Raw genomic sequence first — 21401 nt, forward strand, 5'->3', positions numbered from 1 at the left:
TCCCCCAACCAGCATTTGGTGCCCTCACGTCGCCTCCCTTTGCGTCTTTGCATTTCTCCATCCCCCTTGCCTTCAACCTCAAGATGGAAACCACAAGCCTTTGCATGCCCTCACTCAATATAGGCCTTGCCTTCAACTCAGGGAGGTTGCAAAACTTTATAGGCCACATCTGATCACAAGGTGAAAGTTCACTATGGCTTACATATTGAGAGGAATTTGATAATAGAAGGCTGCGCTTGTGAGAGAAAACAAGAAAGTGACCTAAATTTTTTTTATCACAATAAATTATTATTATTTTTCGAAAACAAGTTTCAAAAGCATAAAAAATGATGATAGGAAAAACACTTCGAAGCATTGTAACAAATTGAAATAAGGTGAAAGTTCACTATGGCCTACATAAGGCTATGAGAAGAATTTAATAATAAAAAGTTTATTTTTTAGGGAAGACAAGAAAGTGACCCTAAATTCATATACTAATAGGGACAAATAGGGACATAATGGCTCGTCATTTATTTTATTCATTACTTCCTTAAATGCTTTCTGAGATTCCCTCTCAAGTGTATGATTCACTACCCATACTACAAAAGGGAATCACGGATTCGAACCCCCACCAAGCCAGATTACCCTACAGCTTCTCCTGTAACCACTCGAGAAACAATGTGGAGCTATTGTTTCTTTGAAGTTGCAAAAAGAAAAAACATAGCTTATCTCCCCTCCCTCTCCCCCCGGGTCGCATGCGTGCTGCAGCTCTCATCAAGCTTTGCACACCTCCTCCTTTTTCGTCCTTTGCTCATGCCTAGCTAATTTGCGTGCGCGTCACCATTCCAATTACCATAAGGGAATGTGATGCATCCTGCCATCGCCCGCCAACCAGAAGTCTCAAAGGATCTTGAAAGATTCTCATTTTACATGCTTTTTTTAAAATCGTTAGCACATACTGACCCTAATTATTTTACAACATTTGTTATCACAATAAAATGGCATGTTTCTTGAAAAAATATAACAATAAACTATTTAAACTATGATATATTTCAAAAACATAAAAAATAATGTTTGAAAAACCACGTAGAACCATTGTAGCAAATTGAGAAAAACAAGTGAAAGGGTCACGATGGCTTTCAAAAACAATTAGAAACAGATAAAATTGTTTAACTAGTATCAGTGTTTGCGAAAGGATTGCATCAGCTTAATCTTGAGCCGATTGAAAATCGAGACTAGGTAGTTGCAAACCATGGTAAACGAAAAACGGATGAAATATCTGAGAAAGTCGTCCAAACATTTTGCAAATCTCAATTTTTTTGCTAGTATTTCCGGTTTTTTCTTTGTGAGGAGGAAACTCGATTAGCAACGGCTTAATAAAAGAGACTTTCTTGAATTGGAATCAAGCTATAAAATGCAAAAAATGTGAAGCCATGTGAAGTTGTGATATGTAAGGTGAAATAAAAAGAACTAATTAATATATGTGTGTGTGTAGAATTTATTAGAATTATGCAAGGTGAAGCTTCACTTTAGCATTCTTTTTTTTTTTTCAAAACTCACAATTGTGAGTGGATTATATTGAGCAACCCAAAAAATTACAAGGCTTTGTCATGCTCATGTTAAGCCATGACAACATCCAGGGATCATAATTACAACGGCTATCAGGGCAGCCACCCCTACCACCCCGCCTCCATATCCTTGATACCCAAGGTCCATACTCTTGTCATTCTAAGATCTTTTATTTACTGATGGCCAAGATTTGCCCCCATCCTAGGCATTCCATCTGCTGACAACAAGGCACAAGTAGTCCTAGACCAATCCTCCGAGTGATGCTTGCGCCCGAGTGCCCATATTAGCACTTTGCTTTCTTGATACCCAAGGTCCATACTCTTGTCATTCTAAGATCTTTTATTTACTGATGGCCAAGATTTGCCCCCATCCTAGGCATTCCATCTGCTGACAACAAGGCACAAGTAGTCCTAGACCAATCCTCCGAGTGATGCTTACGCCCGAGTGCCCATATTAGCACTTTGCTTTCTTGTATAATTTCTGCGAAGCTTGCCACCTCAAATCCTCCTTCAAAAACACGGCGGTTCCTTGTCTGCCATACATTATGAAAGAAGAAGTATCTGACGATCTGAGTGCTGATGAGGAGTGCATGACTACCTGAATTTTTACCTCCAAGGCATAGGTCAGTCTTGAAAGAACTTATTTTCCATGTTCTCTGGACCCACTTGCATACTTTCCCTGCGAGGCCTTTTATAGCTGGGCAGTCCATGAATAGGTGGGCCAGATCTTTACTAGCTAACCTGCACCCCAAGCATCGATCTGACCCAATCCCTCTCTCCTGAATCTTCACCCCCGTCGGTAGAGCACCCCAAATAACCTTCCATAAGAAAACCTTCATGTACTGTGGAACCTTTGGCTTCCATACGTTCTCCATTACACGCTCCCACCTTTCCTCCGGCCATTGCTTTTTCCATAGCTTGTTAAGGGGGCTAGACCAATTCTTCTTTTGCATCATTGTCTGATAAATGATTTTAGTATGGGGTTTCCAAAAGAGACTACTTCCGGGCCAGTTTCAGGCATTCCAGTCCAACTCCGAATCACAGATTGGCATCACTAGATTGTCAAGTTCTTTCATCACTTTATGGACAAGCAAGACCTCCAAGATATTGAGTTGGTACTGGGCAACCATAAGGTCAATGGTTTTCCAACTCTTGTTGACATTGTCCCAGAAGTGCTCAAGTCGGATCAGACCCTTATTATTCCGCTTCTTGGCTGCCTCAATCCAATAGGGAGTTTGAGTTTGTGGCGGATCTACAACTTTGGAGAGCCAGGGGGACCAATGCAGGATGGAGTTCTTGAAGTATTTGGCTTCTTCCCCCCACTTTAAGACTCCTGCTACTCTATTGCATTTTCTTACCAATTCTCCTGAGTTGCCCCCCAGTCTTAAGGTGGACCATGCCGGGGCTAACAGTTTGTTATGAACCTCCACCCCGCTCCACTTTCCTCCCTTCGAGCTAAGTTTAGCTGCTTCTATCATATCTCTGATCATGACAAGCCAAACTTGATCCTGTTTAGCCAAGGAAACAACAAATTTGGCACAACAAGCTTCTGCATGGGCCACAGGGTTGAGAATCCCGAGGCCTCCTTGATTCCCCGACCGAGCAACTGATTCCCCAACGGGCCCATTGCCATGGCCCGGAAGATTTTGTGTTATTTTTCCATCAAAATGTTTTTACTGGTTTTAAGAACTCTTTCTAATGACACATAGCCATCTTGAGAAGCGGGCTAGTGAAGGCAATATAGGGAGTCATAAAGGCATTCATCACTTTTATCCGACTTGGGAATGGGAGAAGTACATACTCCCACCTACTCATTTTTGTTTTGATTTTTTCAAGCACCCACTCGAATCTTTGCTTGTGAGTTACATCCACCCCCAAGGGGACTCCCAGATGTCTAAAGATATTCTGTTTTGTGACAATCTCTCCTGACTTTAGCATTCCAAAACAATAGAATGCAAAAAGAACATATATGTTGTGTGTGTGTGTGTAAAATTTACTAAACTTATGTAAAGTTTCATATGTTGTGTGTGTGTGTGTGTGTGTGTGTAAAATTTACTAAAATTATGTAAGGTGAAACTTCACTTTAGCATTCTAAAACAATAGAATGTAAGAAAAGTAAAGACAAGATGTAAAATGAAAGATATGTCTCCATCATGCACTGAAAACTATGAAAGTCCCCCTAACCCAGCTCAACACTAAGGGTTTCTTTTAGAAAGCCAAAAAAAGGTGGAAGAGGATGAGAAAGATTGTGTGATCCAATATTTAATGACTGTCTTTATATATATATAGAGAGAGAGAGAGGCACACAAATATCAACACCTCTCACAAAGACCTAAAAGAAATGTTGAAAAAGAAAGTTTTTTGCCATGTGGCACTAATCTACAAACTTTATGCAATGGTCCACGATTGCACCAAAAATCCAACGCCTTCATAATGCTATTGAGAGGAATTTAATAATAAGAGGGTTCTTTGTGAGAGGAAACATGAAAAAGTGACTAGCATTCAATTTTTGGCCTGCTAAAGAAAGGCCTTAGTATCGGGCTCGGCGTTCTTTCACCAATGGCGTCCACGTGGAAGGCCAGCATTTTTCGAGGTGAGAAGGCGTGCGAAACTCTGTTTGGAGCCGTCTCACAGTTGCAGCTGAAGAAAGCATGCCCACGTGAGCTGACGATGGGACTCTGGAGTCGCGAGGCGGAACGCAGACGGGCTGGGGCTTGTCAAAGCTCTAGCATCTGAGCATGCGTGCGAGTCCTGCACTTCATCAAAATGCAAGTACCCTCCCTACTGGCTGTGTACCTTAACTCAAATGCGAGTACCCTCCCTACTGGCTGTGCCTCCACTTCATCAAAATGCGGGCTGTGTCCTGCGAGTACCCTCCCTCAAATCCTCAATTGCCTGAGACGAGAGAGAGAGAGAGAGAGAGAGAGAGAGAGAGAGAGATGAAAAAATGACGGTTGAGGCCTTTGAAAGCGTTGAGGCCACCTTCATTGTGGTTGTGAGCAATCGGAACAAACAGTAAAGAAGGAAAGGGCTTGCATGCACCTATGCTTGTGTCTGTGCAGGAATGGAACCTCATCATCACATGCAGAGGTGACTCAACCAGCCATATAATTGCCTCCTTCATTGAACTCGCATCATTGAATAGGCCAATGGTATACACTAGATTGGGAGCTTCTACTTACTACTTAATGGGCTTGGCTGCAGGTCCAAGGCTCAGAGGATCCTCCACACTGTTGTCAATGGCCACTTCTCCATGGCGACTTTCAGCATGCTTTTACTATGTATCAAAAATTGTCTGAGGAATCCCTGCCTGTAGATGAAGGTACTTTTTTAGCCTTACTGAAGGCTTGCACTGACTTAAAAGACGTGGTCAGGGGCAGCAACATTCATGCGCAGATTGCAGAAAGAGGGTTATTAGGGCAACACCTCTTGATTGGCAACACCCTAATCAACATGTATGCAAAATGTGGGGTTTTCGAGAAAGCACAAGAATATTTGATGAGCTTCGAATTCGAGATGTTGTCTCTTGGAATGTACTCCTCGGAGGCCTTGTCAAGTATGAGCGCGCCGAGGCAGCACTGGAGTGGTATGAACACATGCAAGTCGGAGGATTGTCTCCAGGTGCAATCACTTATGTGTGTATGCTACAAGCTTGTCATCGTATTGGAGCTGTGGACAAGGGTAGAAATTTACATGCTGACATTGCCAATAAAGGCTTGTTGAAAAGGAATCTTATTGTTGGAAACGCACAATTAGATATGTATGCCAAGTCTGGATTTCCATCAAAAGCGCAAGAAGTGTTTGACACTTTGGAAGTTCGAGATACCATCTCAAAGATGAACAAGGCGAGAAGGCATTGCAATGTTACCAAGAAATGCAACGGGATGATGTCTCTCCAAATGCTGTCACATTTGTTTGTATTATGAAAGCTTGTGGACTCACTAGAGCGATAATCAAGGGTCAAGAGATCCATGCTCATATTAGCAGACACGCTTTACTTCAAAAGAACCTTGTGATTGGTAATTCACTTGTAGATATGTATGCCAAGTGGGGCTTGATTACGAAATCTCGAGAGGTGTTTGACAAGCTTTCTGTAAGAGATGTAAACTCCTGGAATGCGATGATCCCAGGGTATGCCAAGCTTGAACATGGTGAGCATGCAATGAAATGTTTAGAGAAAATGCAACATTGTGATGTTGTTCCAGATGCGGTCACATATGCGTTAAGCTTAAAGGCTTGTGGCAGCATGGGAAATGCAATAAAGGGCAAAGATATACATTCTGAGATTGAAAGAAGAGGGCCGACAGTAAAAAATCTCGTTGTTTCCACTGCATTGGTTGACATGTATGCCAACTGTGGCTGGCTCATCCATGCTCAAGAAGTGTTTGACGACCTTCTAACTCGAGATCTTGTCTCATGGAACGCCTTGATTACAGGCTATGTTGACCATGAGTGTGGCAGGGAAGCATTGAATTGTCTAGAGAAAATGCACAGGGAAAAGATCTCTCCAAATTCTGTTACATATGCTTGTTGCTTGAAGGCGTGTGGCATTTTGAGAATGTCTGAAAAGGGTTGTGACCTTTATGCAGAGATCTCTCGAAAAGGGTTGCCAAATTCTGACAATCTTCTTGGATTTGCATTGGTGGACATGTATGCCAAGTGTGGTTTGGTGATGTTAGCGCAGGAAGTGTTTGACAAGCTTTTGGTCCGTGATTTAGTTCCATGGACTGCCTTAATCATGGGGTATAATGACATTGGCTTTGGTGAAGAAGCACTGATGTGCCTTGAGCAGATGCAACTTGAGGGGACTTTTCCTGATGGCGTTCTGTTGGCTTGCTCCTTGAAAGCTTGTGGTAGTATCGGAGCAGCACAACAGGGCAAGTCACTGCACACAAAATTTGTAGAGACTGCGTTCTTTGAAAAAGATCCTGTTGCTGGCAGTGCATTGGTCGATATATATGCCAATTGTGGTCTTCTTAAAGAAGCACAAATGGCATTCAGCTGCCTTGTAAGACGGGATCTTGTATTATGGAACACTTTGATTGCAGGTTACACCAAGTATGAACGTCGCAAGGAGGTGTTGAATTGTGTTGAGGAGATGAGATTAGAGGGTATACAGCCCAGATGTAATCACATTACTCTGCAATTTGAGAGTTTCTTTTAATGTTCGTGCATTACACCAGGTCGAGGAAATTTTGGATTCAGATGTCAAATCTTTTGGAGGCAATCTCTTGCTTAGCAACACCTTGGTGAATATATATGCAAAGTTAGGCTGGTTTTCAAAAGCTCTTACAATTTTCCTGCTCGCAACAATATCTCCTGGAATGCTCTAATCTCAGGATTTGCACTGCAGGAACACAATGAAGATGCTCTAGACTGGTTACAACACATGCAAGAAGAAGGAATCCTTCCAACCTTTGTTAGCAGCTTGAAGGCTTGCGGCAGTGCAGGTGCAACCGACAAGGGTGAAGACTTACATGTGGAAATAGCTAGGAGAGGTTTACTCAAAGCAGACATTACCGTGTGCAATGCTTTGATGGACATGTATGCAAAGTGTGGCTGGCTTTGCAAAGCTGAAGAAGTATTTGACAATCTTCTCTTTCGTGATGTAATCTCATGGAATGTCTTGATATCAGGACATGCGCAGTTGGGAGATAATGAAGGAGCATTTGTCCTCCTTGATAAAATGAGAAGAGAGGGTCAAACTCCAGATTCAAGAACGTTTGGGATTATTTTTTGTGCGTGTAGTCAGCAGCGTTGGTGAAGAGAGGCGAGCTATTTTTTGAATCCATGAGCAAGGATTTTGACATCGTCCCAACTTGCCAGCACCGCACGGCCATGTTCAGGATTAAGGGCTTACCCTGCCATCCGGATTTTGTAGTATGGCTTACTGTACTAGATGCCTGTAGAAGGTTAGGGCGTCCACAACTTGGATAGGAAGCTTATTGCTGCGCATTGCATCGACAGAGCTTCAATACCACAACCTTATTCTCTCTTCTTGCCAATCCTCTGAGAAAGGCATTTCATCTTAATCCATCATTGGTATCACAGGCCATCGTGATTCTTCACCTTGTTTTTGTTATTATAGAGTATTACAATTTTGAAAACAAGTGTTACAATTACTTATTTGACATACAATATATTCCAAAAGAATAAAAAATAATGACAACCAATATTCAATGGCCCTCTTTAAAGAGAGAAGTACACAAATATGAACACCTCTCACGAAGACCTGGGAAAAATAATAAAAAAGTTTTTTTGCTATGTGGCACTAATCAGCAAGCTTTTATCCAATGGTTTACAATCGCACCAAAAAAATCAATGTTTTACTAAGGACTCCTTATGTAGTCCAACAAGATGAAGACTTCACGATGGCCTCAAGAAGGCAACATTTTTTGTTGTAATAAATTGAGTGATTATTAGAACACATTTGACTAATGAGAATGAGAGAGAGAGAGAGAGAGAGAGAGAGAGAGATTATAGCTAGAGAGACAGAGAGGCTCTTTTTTATGCATTAAATTGTGAAGATAATAGAGAGAGGAACGTACACCCACACACACACACGCACGCGCGCGCACACACACACACTCACTCAATCACTCACTTTCGTAATGAAAATGTTTAAATGAGTATAATAAGGCTTCATTACAAAGAAAACTTAAAGGGTCATAATTGCAAGCACATTTGTAAGGTTCTTTTTCTCTCTCTCTCTCTCTCACACACACACACACACATGTGTGTGTGTATATATATATATATATATATATATATATATATATATATATATATATATATATATATATATATATGAGAAATAACATTTAATATTATATACCATTCTTCATATTTCATTAAGCAAGCCATGATGTGAACAATCAGACCCTTGTGCACGGTGACTTTCTGGCAGATGCAACATCTGATCGAAGGCTTGGGGGGCCATACGAGTCGTATGTGGGACAGGGGGTTGCTGCGCATACAGAGTGTATCCTGGAGCCATATCTGCTGCCATGGGAGAGGGGATTGGCTGAATGTGCCCTGTGGACAGGGGTTGCTCCGGAATGGGAGCACTGAATTGCTGCTCCCCTCGCTCTAGGTGTTTGGTGGTGCTATCAAATGTCGTATTTTTTGCTGACAGGGTTGGCGGCTCCCTGACTTCTTCACTCACCCGGTTAGGGTCTAATGCATGTTCTTTGGATTCTTTTTGGCATGCAAGGCAAGTTGTGGCAGGATTTTCCTTGCACAATGGCATTGGAGGTCTCTCTATGATAGGTGAGCTCCCCTTGCAGCTCGAGTTTCTGGTGGTGATTTCTTTGGTCTTCTACTGGTTTGACAGCACGTGGCTCGCCGAAAAAGTGTGAAGTTGGTGGTTTGTTCGTGGTGATGGAGTTGAATGCTCCCCCCTTATGGGGATCTATGTAGGAAGTGCGGTTCTGGTCTGCTGCGACGGCTAATACGATGGTATGTTCCCGTCTTATGGAGGTTCTGCCCGAGTCATGAAGCTGTATGTGGCAGGGATAATTTCCTGGTGGTAACCTTGGGCACTGTCCTCGGATCGATGTCGTCTGCTGGTATGCCATGCTGTAGCAGGCCTTTGTGGTCTTTTATTATATCTGTACGAGTATTGGCCCCCTGTATAACCCTAGGTTTGTTGAACGATTTGTCAACTGTAATTGTCGTTGGTATGGTGGGCTCTCATGGCACATGTTGTGCATGAGACTACTGTCTATAAATTTTTTGGTGTTTAATTCAATTTCAACTCACTTATTGGTGAAAGTTGCAAAAAAATAAAAATAAAAATTTTGTTACCATATACATGTGGTAGTGATGTGTGTGAACACACTAGGACCGCCGGGGCATTTTTTCCCTCTTTAGGAGGTTTTTTCCCCCGTGCATTGTATATACGCCCATCACTCTAGGGCTATCTATCTTTACATTGCACACTAAGTAACACACTCTCTATTGTGTGCCTTGAGCTTCCTTCGTCTTCTCCAAGCTGTGTGTGTTTCTCTGCAACCCTAATTCCAACAATTGGTATCAGAGCAAGTCACGTCCTCCCGGGCTTAGTCGCCAGCTGCTCCAGCACACGCCTGCTCACTTTCTCCGATTTCAGTGAGCTTTGGCGAGCGTTCGCAGGTCGACAAATATTTTGGGTGAGCTCAATGAGCTCGGTCTGCTCAGAATTTTGATTTGGGCTCATTTCGGCCTCCGTTTCCACTACGGGCAGTACTGCACAGGTTATTTCGTCATTTTGTGCAGATTTTCTGTCAGTGCCGTTTTCTGCATAACAGGTGCCTTATAGTCTTCTACGGTTTGTGCTATATAGCACAAGTTGTTCCCGCTCCATTTCTCCTATTTTCGGGCAGTTTTCACATCAGGTGCAGCATTTACCATGGCTGACAACAACAACACAGATGTGTTCAAGATGTTTGCTGCTGAGGACAAGTTGGATGGGGACAACTACCCTATGTGGGCTTATATGATGCAACATGTTCTTGTGTCAAAAGGTGTCTAAAACATTGTGCAAGGCATTGATGTACGTCCTGGTTCTGAAGATGTAGGCGATGTTGAGGATGTTGCAGGTCTTGCTGCAAGGGTTGCAGCTGTTAGAGTTGTTTTGCCTATGGCAGAACAAGTTCGTTGGGATGTTAAGGATGCGCAGGCTCATGCATTGATTGCCTTGTCTGTGAAGCGCACCATTATTCCTCACATCCGTTCAGCAAAATCTGCAAAACAGGCTTGGGATATTCTAGCAGGTCTTTATGCAAGCCGCAATGAGGCTAAAATTGCTTTGCTGCGTAAAGAGCTAGAGTCGAAGATTATGCATGAGGAAGATGATATGGACACTTTCCTTGCTAGTGTCAAGGATATCAATGAGCAACTCATTTCTGCAGGTGAAGTCATTTCGGACAGTTCCCTTGTGCAGACTGTTCTTGATGCCTTACCAGATTCCTACCAGACTTTTGCTAGTACTTGGAGACTCATGACCCAAGGAAATCCTGAAGTTGTCAAGTTTGATGCATTATGCACATTGCTGTTGCAAGAGTCACTTTCTAGAAAAAACAGGACTAGGCAGCGTGCAGTTGAATAGGCTTTTATTGCTTCTCAAAGAAAGGGTGGTAACAGTAATGCAACCACTTCTTATGGTTCTGCTGCGAGTGGCAAAAATTCTGTTCCTAATGCTTCTGCTGGCAGCACTTCGTCTGGCAATTCTGGTGATAAGGGCAAAAAGAAGATGCGTTGCCATTATTGTAAAGCCAATGATCACTTGATCAAGTCGTGTCCTAAGTTGAAGGCCAAAGAGGCTAAGAAGAAAGAGGGTGGTTCCACTGCAAATGCTGGTTCCACTACAAATGCAGCCATTGTTGAGTCTTCTGTGAAAGGAGATTGCGATGCTGATGTTGATGCAGAATGGGCTTTTAGCGCAGAGTGCACTTACAATCCTGCTGTCCATGATGCATGCTTGTCAGTTGCTGCAGATTCACATGTGTGGTATTTCGACAGTGGTGCTACAAAGCACATTACCTCACATCGTGAATTGTTTACCTCTCTCGAGTCTGTCCCTCATGGGAATTCAGTCACTTGTGCCAACAACGCCTCTTATCCAGTTCAGGGAGTTGGAAAGATTGTGCTCACTGCTGCTAATGGCAGTTCCTTCACACTTGTTGATGCACTTTATGTACCTGGGATCAAGAAGAATCTCTTGTCTGTATCCGCACTTGCTAGACTTGGACTTGTAGTCAAATTTGTGGATGACAGATGTACAGTTCATGATCTCAGTTTTGGTGATGAAATTGTTGCATCTGGGCTTTTGTGCCGTGGGCTGTATAAGCTCACTTTGTATGACAAGTGTGGACAAAATTTTGCAAATGCTGTTGCAGATTCAAGGGCTATTTCAGATGCAAAACTTTGGCATGCACGTTTTGGTCATCTGAATTTTGCCAGTTTGCTGCGTTTGCAGAAATCTGATATGGTTGCTTCTTTGCCGCCTCTTGAAGCACCTGTCAAACATGTTTGTGAAGGCTGTATTCTGGGTAAAATGCAGCGTTCTAAGTTTCCAAAGGATGGTTCAGTTAGGGCCACATGCAGGTTGCAGCTTGTGCATAGTGATGTTTGTGGGCCCATGCAAACTCCGTCCTTGGGCAATTACCTGTACTTCGTGACTTTCATTGATGATTACTCCAGGCATGCATGGGTATTTCCGCTTAAAGCGAAGTCCGAAGTTTTTATGTGCTTCAAACAATTTTTGGCTATGGCTGAAAATGTCTCAAAATGTACTATGGGCACCCTCCGTTCCGATCGAGGGGGGGAGTATATGTCTCATGAATTTAATGCATTTCTGGCTAGTCGTGGGATAAAACACCAATGTACAGTGCCTTATACACCTCAGCAAAATGGTGTTGCTGAGAGGAAAAACAGGTCACTAACGGAAATGGCACGATGTATGGTCAAAAGTCAAGCTTTGCCGCATTCTTTTTGGCTTGAGGCCATCATGTGTGCCACTTATGTACTTAACAGGTGTCCTACGAAAGCTTTGCAGTCTATTACTCCATATGAAGCATGGCATGATAGAAAGCCTTCTATTGAGCACATGCGTGTTTTTGGCTGTTTGGCATATGCTTTGGTGCCACAAGTGCAGCGCAGAAAATTGGATGATAAGGCTGTCAAATGTATTTTTGTTGGTTATAGTGCTGAAAGCAAAGCTTACAGGTTGTATCATCTGCAAACAAAACGTATTCTGGTTTCACGGGATATAGTGTTTGTGGAAGATTCTGTTCATCCCTTGCTGTCATGTACTAGAGACAGTAATGTAAGCTCACAGGACATTTATGACACTTTGTTGCCTCTTTTCAGTGGTGGAAATACGAATGTAAGTTCCAATGAGGCAAATGTACAACCTATGGGGGTTTCTAAAAATGTTTTAGAACAGCCTATTACTGATGCAGATGTACATGATGTACTTGATGAGGAAAGAGCTGAAAATGAGCAGGCTAGAGGTATGCCAAAATGGCTGGTGCACACTTTGCGTGACAGTAAATTGGATGCACCTTTATCTAGTCGTACTCGTTCAGGCTCTCGCCATGCATCTTATGCATCAGATTGTTATGCCTTGGCTGTGTCTAGTTTACATGATGTTGAGGAGCCTCTGTCTTTTGATGAAGCACAGAATTTAGAAAATTGGATTACTGCCATGAAATCAGAATATGATGCACTTATAGAGAATGACACATGGACTTTATGTGATTTGCCTCCTGGCAAAAAGGCCATTGGTACGAAGTGGGTTTACAAGTTGAAACGCAAGCCGGATGGTGAGATCGATCGCCATAAGGCTCGACTTGTTGCAAAGGGTTATGCACAACAAAAAGGCATAGATTATGAAGAGACTTTTGCTCCCACTTGTCGTATGACTACTGTGCGTTTTCTATGTGCATTGGCAGCTCATTTTGGTTGGGATGTACATCAATCAGACATTGTTACTGCTTTCTTGAATGGTGACATATTTGAGGAAGTTTATGTAACGCAGCCTCGCGGTTTTGTCATAAAAGGACAAGAGGACAAAGTGTGCAAATGTAAGAAGGCTTTGTATGGGTTGAAGCAATCTCCTCGTGCTTGGTATGAGAAAGCTGACACTCATTTGGTTAAACGAGGCTTTCGTAACAGTCCAACAGAAAGCACATTGTATGTAAAGCGTGAGGATGATGTATTTCTCATTGTGGTTCTTTATGTTGATGATTTGCTGATCACTGGACCAAATGAGAGACATATTGCTGAATTTAAGGCTGATTTGAATGCTACTTTCAAGATGAAAGATTTGGGGCTATTGCATCATTACTTGGGTATACAGTTTAAGCAGTGTGATGGTGGTATTGCCTTGTGTCAGAAAAGTTACATAGAGACATTGCTATGTAAGTTTGGACTTGAGGATTGCAAACCTATTGCCACTCCCATGGAAATAGGTTTGAAGTTGAGTCTACATGATGCTGGCGATCCTGCTGATGTCACTCTTTACCAAACTGCTGTTGGCTGCCTCATTTATGTATGCAACATGAGGCCAGATATTCAGTTTGCAGTCTCACAGGTCAGCAGATTTATGCATAGCCCAGGGTCTAAGCATTGGCAGGTTGTCAAGAGGATTTTCCGCTACCTTAGTGGCACTTTACATCTTGGCTTGTTTTATCCCAAGGGGGGATCATTGCCGCCAGACTTACATGCTTTTTCAGACTCAGATTGGGCTGGTTGTTTTGACACGTGAGTGTCCACAAGTGGTTTTTGTTTCATGCTTGGCACTTCATGTATATCATGGTTGAGCAAGAAGCAACCTACTGTGGCCACTTCGAGTTGTGAGGCTGAGTACAGGGCAGTCTTCACAGCTACGGTTGAGTGTGTATGGCTCAGAAGCCTTATGGCTGACTTGGGTGTTGGACAGGACACTGCCAACACTATCTACACTGACAGTCAGAGCGCATTGGCAGTTGCGAGGAACCCAATTTTTCATGCTCGCACAAAGCACATTGAGGTGCATTACCACTATGTCAGGGAGAGGCTCTCAGCAGGAGAGATCAGCTTGGCTTATGTGCCAACACAGGACAACCTTGCAGATCTTTTCACAAAGGCATTGTCTCGTGAGAAGCTTGAAGCTTTCCACAAAGCTTTGGGCTTACTCCCCTTTGTGGACTGATCCTGTCCTCAGAGCATGGCACTTCCCTTTACTCATGTGCCAGCTCTCGTTCACCGCATCACTCCAGGGGGGATTTGTTACCATATACATGTGGTAGTGATGTGTGTGAACACACTAGGACCGCCAGGGCATTTTTTCCCTCTTTAGGAGGTTTTTTTCCCCGTGCATTGTATATACGCCCATCACTCTAGGGCTATCTATCTTTACATTGCACACTAAGTAACACACTCTCTATTGTGTGCCTTGAGCTTCCTTCGTCTTCTCCAAGCTGTGTGTGTTTCTCTGCAACCCTAATTCCAACAAATTTATATGCTGTGAGTTTTGTTTGAAATGCCTTGAAATGTCAACAATTAAAGTTAATGTGATGGTGCAAAATGCCTTGAAATGCCAAAAATTAAAATTAATGTGATGTTGAGAAATGCCTTGAAATATCAAAAAATTAAGGTTAATGCGATAGTGAAAATTGGATGGTGAAAGTTTTGCATGTTTCTCCACCACTCTCCTATGACCTTCTTGGCCAAAAAAGGGGTAGAGTAGGGTGAGAAAGGTCGTGTGTGATGTGGGACGCATGTCTAACCTCACCATCCTATCTTATTGCAGTATTAGCGAGAACCATGATTAAATTGTCAATCCAGGGGACGAAGCTGACTCGACTAGTGCATAGAGGCTACGAGAGGTTGTCAATCTCTCGGAAAACAACTAACAACTCGCATCTAACTCAAGCTACACTCAAGTGACTGAAATCACCAAAAGCCAATCGCTCATAGGCAAACAAATCACATCCGTTACAACATCAAATGACATTCAAACATAACGAAACTTCTAGGAAATGTTTATAAGACCTAAGCACACATGCTATGGTCTCAAACCCCACTTTAGGTAAAGTTCCAAAATCGCGATTATTAACAACAATGGATTTTTGACCTAGTCGTTTTCGACCCAGAATGCATCTAAATGCTTAGCAATGATGTCCCAATACCCCACCTATGCTTAGTTTTTGATTTGAAAGTGTAAATTCCTAGTTATGATAAAATTAGGCTGCGGGTCGGCGACGTCAAACACTACGAAATATTGTGAACTACTTACGTCAATGCATAGAGCTCTTACCTGCAGTTCAATGCAACAAACGTGACTGCAATGTGACAACCGGGGAGGGAGTAGGAAGTGTAAGAAGGAGAGGAGTGAGCGCCATTAGCTCACGCTGCGTTTCTATTATCCAAAAACTTAATAAAATCTTTACAAAGTTGGCTTTTATACCTTAGCCAAGGTCTAAAATGTGTAATGTCTGGCGCCCAAGACCTTTGAGGCTCCACACTTATTGCATCTGCAACCCAGGTATACTAAGTGACCTATGCTCTACATCTTGCAACTCTTATTGAGCCCGTAACATGTTAAATATTACAATGGCTTGAAATAAATTGAGGATTTACAATACGTGACCATTGTGGAAAAACATGTAATAAATGTGTAACTCCAATCTTTACTGCTTGTTCACTTTGATCTTCGATGTGCATCTGTACGTCTTGGTCTTTAGCAGCTTCTGTTAACTGATGTTGACTCAGTTAACATTCCCCCCTTTCGATTTTAGTGCCCGTCCTCGGGCACTGTTGAAAAGTGTGGAAGGTTTTGATTGGTTGTTGATAGACTGATCTTCATTTTGTCGTTGGATTTGTTGATGAGGTTCAATTTGCTGCAGCGTCTTCATTGATCTGAATAGTCGATTTTGAGAGATGATGTTGCATGTGTTCGTTGTAATAGCATAATGATGAGGCTTCTATTTATTTATGAAAAGTATGTACAAGGGAAGTAGAATGATGAGGTTCTAAATTAGGGTCTAATACCTGGATGACCAAAGAAAAAAAACCCAGTGGAAAAAAAATGCCTTTGGGATACGTGCATTATTGGAGTACTTACGAGCATGGAAAATATTAATAAAGTACTCAAGGAATTATTTGCTGATAGATATGGAATTTAAAAAGGTAGCAAATATGAGAGGGTAGCTTGATGGAACATTGGTTTGCCTGTTGGAGTCCACTCAAGGTGCATAGGTGGAAGCAAAAAAGAGTGTCTAATGCATATGTCCAATGGTGGGACATCCTATATGCATACACAGAAATGCATGGGAAACAACATGTTGTGCCAGAAAGATTTTGAGGGGTTATTCAGAAAGATGGTGTAGCTATAAAAGCATATGACATAGCTTTGCAAGCTGGCACCCCTTTATAAATGGTTTTCGTTGACGAGGATATGTGCTCTCATCTTACTGTGCACTGTGCGTGAGTGTTGACTCTACGACACTCCACCAATTGTAAGTTAATAGACTTTGACTCTTATGCTCATCTCAACCAGCATGAGCAACATGACTTTAGATATGCTCAACTCTTCCAGCTTGAGCGTAGGCCTAATAACTACGACTCTTAGCACAAAGTTTAATATGACTTGAAGCTTTGGGACTAACGTTTTGCTCATTTTATGGCTCAACAGCCCAACTGTGACTATGCCAAAGAGTTTTTTTTGCACCCTGGCGACTTGAATTTTCACATTCTTATGCTTACTACAATCATTTCTTCAGGTAAAAGTAAGCTTGAATCCTCAAAAAGAGGATTAGTGAAGGACCAAGTTGGCATTGAAGGTTTCTTTTGCCATACCTGTTTTATCATCTTTGGATGTGCATTCTTGTTGGTTGGGTTTTCCTTCTTTGACTGTGAAGACTCTATTATCTGTTTGATTCTCCAAATAGGCCTGTTGATAGGAGTCTTTGATGTTGTTGTAGGCCTTTGTTGGTTGTCGACATTTGGATTTTGACTAGGAGCATTGGAAGACTTAGGAATCCAAATCTCTCGATGACCTTTGTATCTCCATTGTTGACTTTGTTTTGCTCTAGGTCTTGTTGAGTTCTTGAGATCTTCATGCAAGTCTGATGTTGTTGCAGTTGGCTTATGGTTGACTAGTAGCCAAATATTTGTATGTCTTGTATAGAATCCTTGTCCAAGAGAAACATCCTTTGAGATAAACATCCTTTGAGATCCGTCTTTTTTCTGTATCCTCTTGAGAGTTGTGGTTGACTTTAGCATCTTTTGATGTTGTTCTGTTGTATACCTGCTTCTTAGGTATCCTAGGATATTGTCGAGGTTGATACCTTGTTGGCCTATCTGTCTGTTACCTCCATAGTATTCTTGTTATTTTAAGCTCCATTGTGATGCTATCCATCCCATGTGTTTGTCTTTCTGTGTGGATGTCCTGTCTTTAATCCAAACCGGATCATTGACTTTGACTAAACTGCTCGGAACAATTAGCTAAAATATCTTTGCTTTTCTAGGTGTCTCCTTAGAGGGTTCACTTGGGTCAGCAATTGACTTGAAATTTTGAAAGCCTGACTCGCTTGAAGAAGCTAATCCATGAGGGTTCTTTGATGTAGAGGCATATGCTGTCACACCTTCTTTGCTAATCGGTGGAGGGCCACTTTAGCTTTACCTTTGTCTGCAAGATTTTTCTTCGATCCTTGTGACTTCTGCAACTCTGAATCTTGAATTTTTGGTTCTATTGAAGATCTTTGTCCAGCTTTTGCCATGGTCTCATCTTGATCTAACTGTGTCTCTATGGAGGGTAGCTTGAGATTTTTTGTTGCAATCTGACTTACAACAGCTGATTCTGCTGGCAATGAGTGATTGAGCTTTGGACTTCCTATTGCTTCCTGGTTGTTTGCAACCTCGTCCTCCTTTACTTCTATCTTTGATGACATTCTCTGCTCAATAGCTATCGTGGTTGATCTTTGCTCTGTTTGATGTGCACTTGCTATTGCCTGATTTGCTTTAAGCTCTTCTGAAGTTCTGTTCGATGGAGATGAATCATCTTCAATAAGCTTTGCTTTGATATCAGTCTCCATTTTAACCGTGCTTGAGGACTTCGTGCTGTCGTCCATGGGTGACCAGTCTTGGTCTTCATTCTTTGTTGTCTGTGATGACTCCATCATGTTTGAATTCTGTATCTCTAACATCTTCTCGGCCATTGGCATTCCTATTATGATGTCTTGTGGCATATATTTTGCTGTGATCACGTGGAATTGAGTTGTGATAAACTTGAACTTACTTCAATGGTGGTGGAGATGATTCCCCAGCATTCTGTCGTTTGTCTCGAGATATGCTCACAAATTCAGGAGCATCTTCCAACTGCGGTTGTCCACATCTTTTCCAAGTGCGAAAAGACATGAGGTTTTTGTCTAGTTGAAAATCTAGCTTTACTTCTCCTGACAGCTTTTCTTCGTTTTCACCAATAATGTTGCACTTGATCTTCTCAGAATTTCTTTTTTTATTGAGTGCTTTTGTGGTGGCAGTGTCCGTGGGTTGAACTTTTTCTACATTGGCTTTGCTTTGATCACCTGCTTCTATTGATGTCGACTTGTATGACTGTGCTACCGCACTTTTTTGCAATTGTTGAGCATTGTCCTCCTGCATTTGAGTAACCTTTGACCTTAATAGATCCATTGTACTGTCTGGCAGAATCTGTTTCTTCAGAGGAGATTTTGGTAGTGACCTTTGTGTAGCCTTTTGGACTTTGTCTCTCATTGATTTTGACTTTTCTGTTACCTGTTTTGGCAGCTTGAGGCTTTACATCATCTTTAGATAATCCTTGACTTCAAGTTTAGCATCCGTAGGGGCTTGTACAAGGTCATGAACCTGCTGCTGTTGAGAATCATTTCCATTTGCATTTCGATATGTATATGCGAGCTTGGTCTCACGCAATTGCTTGAACACTATGAGATTTTTTGGCTTTTGACTTTGACTCGTGTAGATCAACTGAAACTTTTGTCCCCGATGATCTTCATAGAAGAATTTTTCTGCAGATTTTAATGGTTTCTGGGTCAATGGAAAACTTCCAACAACCATATGGTCTTCCAATGGTTTTTGCTTTGAAGGGGTCTGCTGGTTAGAAGTTCTTGGGCTTCTAACTGGTGTAGCATTTTCTGGTACTAGAGCTGAGCTTGATGAATTTGCAGCTCCCCCCTTCCTAGGGTGATCAGTATAGCCTGCTTCATTATGAGAGCTCAAAACTGTTTGGCTCTGGTTGAGTCTCACCTATTGGGATTGTGAAGGTACACTTTGGGTAGCACTGTTGATGTTTGGTATCTGTAAACCTTCTGTATAGTTTCCTATGTATCTCCGTGAAACATGACAAATTATTCCCCAAGTCAAGCTGTAGATAGCACTATCTTTGCCCTGATATTGTCTATCCCATGGGTCTCCTATGATATGAGCTTCTATGGTTTCAGGACCCAAGGCATCATAGATGCTAGACTCTCGTCTATATCTACGACTATTTTGGTCAAAGTATATGCTCGATTGGTCACAACATCGAAGCTCGATTTCCAATGGAGGAGAGTTTGGCTCTGAATAGATTTCTGGATTCACTCGGATAATATCCTTCAGCTCTAAAGAGGAAATGAACCATCCTTTCTGATCTATCACTGGACGCACTTCTATGAGCTGGTATGTGGGTCGTTCAAACACTTGTTGATCCTTTTTGTACAGTTTTCCTTTTTGGTCTACATAGTGTGCATATGAATTATGTGTACCATACAAAGCTAACATCATTCTATTTGATGTGTCCCTTAGACTCGTGAATGATTGCACACTTATGACAATGGATGCAAAATCATTTGCAAACCTTATAGTATTTTCAACCTTTGGTGATATCTCGACACCTTGAATAAATTCATGCAGGAATTTGTTGTTCAAAGAATCAATTTTAAGCTTTTCAGGTGCATGTGCATCTTTATGCTGATTTTGAACTTGCAGTGTTCTTACTGGTGCTTCTAATGGTAATGCAAAATCATATCATTGCACTAAAAGTGACAAGTTAAATGCTTACATCCAGACTCACATTTCCAATTTGCTCTATACCTTGCTTGGTGGTTGATGTGTCCTTGTTGTCTGGGTTTCTTGGACAATCTTTAGAAAAATGTCCACCTTTTCGTCCACAATCTGGGCAATATGCCATGACTGGTGGTATTTCAACTGGCTCTATCATGTCAAGCTCATGCTGAGAAGATTCAACTTATCTGGTTGCCAAGTTGTCGGCATTTTCTTTTAAAACACTGAGCATCAAGTTGTAGAATGCTCCATCTTGACTTTGTATTGTCTTTGGCTCGGTTCTCCAATTAGACTGGCTTCAATTGGTTGATCTGTTGGATCTTTCAATTTTGGTTCTCGATTATAGATCTGACCATTGTAGTCCATGTACAATGACCCTGATTGCATATGCACTAATTGTATGTTTTGCTGGCTTGTGCAGATTTCTGGATAAACACTAGGGTTGACTATCTGAACTTCTATCTGCACTTCATCTTTGAGCTTGCAATACCTGGCTCCACTGAAGTCTGTGAACATCTGGGAGTTCTCTAAATCTGGCTTTACTTTGATCAATAAGATCTTGGCTCCTGTGCTGCTTTTGCTGCTCATTAGATATCTATGGCCTTCTGAATCAACATATAAGACTTTATCCCCATTATAGCCATAAAGCTGTAAAATCTGCTCTGTTGCACTTGTACCTGTGTTACCACTACTACTAGCTTGCTCTATTGTACTTGCACTCTCAGCTCGAGATGAGTCTATGTCGACTGGTTCTATAAAAATTATCTCCTTGCAGATTTTGGTATTGACTAGCAAAATTTTTTATGCTCGTGTTTGATAAGACTGCTTTTGCCAAAGTACTTTTGGTAGTTGATTTCTCTTAGACTCACAAGAGTTGATTAACTCTAGCTCGAAAGTGTCAGAATTGATTGCAGCCTTTGAAATGATGAAAATCTAGGCCTTGAATAACTTAACCTGCAGATTAGATTGTTATCTGTTTTTTCCACTTGACTTGAATTCAGCTCTTGTCAAGCTCCCAACTGTTTGCCTGCAACCTGGTTCTTCAATTTGAGCTAAGTGAGTCAGCAATTGAGATTTCCAAATTCTGTCCTTGTAAGGAGCTAAATGACTAATCTACAACTTGAAAACTGAGTGAACAGGTACCAATTTGGATCCGATGGAACCCAAAATTGACCAGTGGCCTTGTATTATGTTGTTCTAGCACTGTAATAGCGCGAAAGTCCAAAATCTTGTTTCTAGGGTTCAAAAGTAAATAATCCTAATTATTTACTTTTCTCAGTTTCTACACTTTTTAGGCTTGTTTTGCCA

General features: G+C 41.8%; 1 pseudogene across 1 annotated transcript; it reads left to right on the forward strand.

Annotated features, from left to right (window-relative positions):
- Window positions 1-4047: 4047 nt before the first annotated feature.
- Window positions 4048-7613, forward strand: LOC147423741 (pentatricopeptide repeat-containing protein At4g18520, chloroplastic-like; annotated as a pseudogene). Its single transcript, XR_015186670.1, has 2 exons — window positions 4048-4637; window positions 4752-7613. The product of XR_015186670.1 is annotated as a pentatricopeptide repeat-containing protein At4g18520, chloroplastic-like (transcript).
- The last annotated feature ends 13788 nt before the right edge of the window (window positions 7614-21401 follow it).

Source organism: Adiantum capillus-veneris, chromosome 26 (genome assembly GCF_014529385.1).
Source record: "Adiantum capillus-veneris isolate H3 chromosome 26, ASM1452938v2, whole genome shotgun sequence".
Classification (NCBI taxonomy): domain Eukaryota; kingdom Viridiplantae; phylum Streptophyta; class Polypodiopsida; order Polypodiales; family Pteridaceae; genus Adiantum; species Adiantum capillus-veneris.